The following is a 3,612-nucleotide window of genomic DNA, read 5'->3' as shown; positions in this document are numbered from 1 at the left end:
GATATTTTATTTATGTTTTTGAGAAAGGGAGAGCATGAGCAGTGGGAGAGGCAGAGAGAAAAGGAGAAGCATCCCTGCTGAACAAGGAGCCCGACCTGGGGCCTCCATCCCAGAACGCTGAGATCAGGACCTGAGCTGACATCAGCCACTTAACCAGCTGAGCCATGCAGGCGCCCCGAAAATGTTTCTTATTAAAACAAAATGCTGGTGCACCTGGGTGGCTCAGTCAGTTAAGCGTCTGCCTTCAGCCCAGGTGTGATCCTGGGGTCCTGGGATCAAGTCCCACATCGGGCTCCAACAGGGAGCCTGCTTCTCCCTCTGCCTGTGTCTCTGCCTTTCACTCTCTGTCTCTCATGAATAAATAAAATCTTAAAAAAATAAAAAATAATAATAAATTTAAAAAAAGAATGAGCACCATATGACTTTTGCTATATAATGAGGTTTTACAAAAATGTAGAAAAAATGTTATACAGATTATAAGTCCCTCTTGTAAGGAATATGTATACTATTTTTGCTGCAATATTTCTTAAATTAGACAACTTTTAAAAATGTTCACTTTAGCATAAAATGATATATCCAGTTTATGTTAATTTTCATTTTTATTATTAATATTGAATGAGTGTCATTGTTCTTTACTTTCATATCTTTTGGGGCTGAGAATTTATTTTTAAGTTGTTTATTATTATAGGTAGACAAATTGCATTTTCCTAAATATCTAAATGCATTCATCCAAAATAAGTTGCATTTCCTTGGACAAATGAATTATTAAACTAAAGATTTGAATAGGCAAAAATAGGCTGCCTATTTATCTACCTAATGATCAATATTATTTTAAAATGCATTTTATGGGGCAGCCTAGGTGGCTTAGTGGCTTAGTGCCTGCTTTCAGCCCAGGGCCTGATCCTGGGTCCCAGGATCAAGTCCCATGTTGGGCTCCCTGCATGGAGCCTGCTTCTCCCTCTGCCTATGTCTCTGCCTCTGCCTGTGTCTCTGCCTCTCTCTCTCTCTCTCTGTCTCTCATGAATAAATAAATAAAATATTTTAAAAAAATATAATGCATTTTATTTTGTTCATGGGACACTTTTTGAATTTTTACTTCTTATCTGTACAGCATGAAAATGTTTCTTATTAAAGGATGCATGTCTCTTTGGAATTAGATTCTTTAAAGAATATGACATTTTAATGAGTATGACATATGAGCCCTTACAAGCCTGATTTTCAACAGATCAAGTTAAATTAAATAACAGAGACAGGTGCCGTATGGCAGAGTACCTAGGAGAAATTACAGTACACTGCTACTCTTATTGTGATAATTTTTTATGCTCATTCTTACAAGAAAAGAAGATGAAATAAGGAATCGTTATGAACAAAGATAAAAGCATGGTAGAGGACATTATTAGATGTAACTAAAACTATCCTCTTGTGCTTTTCTAATTTAAGCATTTGTGAAAGGCTAATATGACTAGAATATAGTAAAGTCCTATCGAATATTAAAAAAAAAATCATTTGGTGTTATACCACCAGCTCATTTCCAGCCAGCTCATTACTGCCAGAATTATTTTATAAGGTAGAAATCTTCTTTTAAAATGTGGAAGACCTTTGTCAGCTTTTAGGTAACCCTACTTTTCTCGACTGGTATGAGTCTCTTCCTCAGCCCTTCTTTTACCAGACTCAGAACACACTCCAGACCTTCCTTCATTTCTGAAAAGGTCATGCCTTGAGGCTTTGCATCCTGCAGATTCTTCTTTTAAGGATGTCCTTTCCCATCTGCATTAGTTCCCTATTGCTCCTCTAACAAAACAACCACAAACTTAATGGCTTAAAACAACACAAATGATTGTCTTACAACTCCAGGGAAGACCACAGTGGTTTGGCTGGCCTGTGAAAGGCCTGCCACACTGTTGCCTTGGGCTTGTCCTTTCTTTCATTCTCTTTCCCAGTGGAGCACCTTCCCTCTACCCTAAGCCTTGGTCATGAAATTCTTGCCTGAGTATGGTGAAGACTCACCAGAAAATGGAAAATGGAGAACGAAGAACCAACCAATTCTGAAAATACCAAACAAACAGGCTATTATTTCAGAGGAGTTAATTTCAGAAGAAAAATGGATCAAGGCTTGCAAAGAAACAATATACATGGATCCAACTGGTAAAACTAGAACTTGGGCAACTAAGAAAAGTATAGTGAGGAAAGGGCAGTAGTCTCAGCACTGCAAAGAACCCTTCATGATGAATATGCCTTTTTGGGAAAACAGTTCTGACTGCCAATGGGAGCCAAAGGCCTCAAACTCCCCATAGATCTCATAAGATGATGGAAACCCAGAAGCAGCCGTTCTTCTGGAGCCTGAGAAAGAAACTGGCTTTGAAGGTGACATTGAATATTCTCCAGCTGAATGTATGGATGCAGGCTTGTCAGGCTGTACACACACTCTGTGACAGTGACTTAATGAAGATGATGCTAAAAATTGAGACCCAACCCAAAGCTGGGGATGGACAATTTGTGGAAGTGACGTCTTTACTACCAAAAAATGATCTACTGAAGAGACATGGTAGCTGAAGAACATCTGGCAGGGAATGCCAGGGTCTGTTACTCTGCTCTGCTGCTGACACGTGCAAACACAAAGCCACGTAAAGTATCCTTCCTTAAATTTTAAGGTCAAAGGACAGTAGCCATATTTTTGTAAACAAGATCGCCAGACCTCCTTCACTAAGGCTTCGTGTTCAACTTAGTTTAATGTAGATTTGAAATTCACTTTTTCATAAAATTAAAATCACAGAGAATGAAAATAAAAATCCACAAGTGGAGTGGTAGTTGAAACAATGAAAGAACATAAATATCGTCCACTGGGAAGAAACCAAAAAAAAAAAAAAAAAGATGAGATTATGTTGAAGAAATCATTTGTCAAATCCGGTTCAGTGCTAAGCTAGCCCTGAAAACAGGGCGATTGTGGGAAAGATGCTTGGTGCTCGTCGTCAAGGTGAAGTACAGCCTCTGAAGTGAAAGGGATGTTAGTGGGAATGAGAGACACCTGGGCATTCTAGGATTTTTGCTTAAAATAAAGTTGATGAAGAATGGGGACAGGGCTCCCATCATAAGCCTGAATATAGGAAAGGTACCCAGAAACCTAGTATTAAGGCAGAGAGGCATTTTGCAGCTTGAGAGAATGGAAGAACTCAACTAGCATCTCGTGAAGGCATAGAAGAGTAAACACATATTCTAAACCTTTTCTCATGCATGGATGCTGGCAACAATCTCAGAAAACATTTACCTATAATAGGAAGCCTTGAAGACAAGTTAGACCTTGGAGACCCTAATACATACAAAGGCTACTTATGAATGACATTTGACATTGCCTCTTAGATTTAACACTTATTTCTGCTGATTTGATTAGCTAACATGATATAGCAACTTACCAGGCTTAGATGGTTATTTGCCATCAGACTTCATTTTTGAACAATTAAATCTCACCTCCTGGTATATTTTGAACTTCACTGTAGTTCACAGTTCCTAAAATTGACTATAAAACAGGGCTAAGTCCCTCTTGTTATTCAATTTCTAGTATCAGATTCAGGCTCCTGCAGGGAGACTGAAACCAGTCAGGGTTTCCTAGACAGC

At 38.6% G+C, this 3,612-nt stretch overlaps 1 pseudogene; it reads left to right on the top strand.

Moving 5' to 3' along the window:
- The first annotated feature begins 2,020 nt into the window (after positions 1–2,020).
- LOC144288229 (ADP-sugar pyrophosphatase pseudogene) lies at positions 2,021–2,650 on the top strand (annotated as a pseudogene).
- The last annotated feature ends 962 nt before the right edge of the window (positions 2,651–3,612 follow it).

Source organism: Canis aureus, chromosome 18, assembly GCF_053574225.1.
Source record: "Canis aureus isolate CA01 chromosome 18, VMU_Caureus_v.1.0, whole genome shotgun sequence".
NCBI classification, from domain to species: domain Eukaryota; kingdom Metazoa; phylum Chordata; class Mammalia; order Carnivora; family Canidae; genus Canis; species Canis aureus.
Note: the sequence above shows the minus strand (reverse complement) of the source record. Positions and strands in the feature narration are given on the sequence as shown.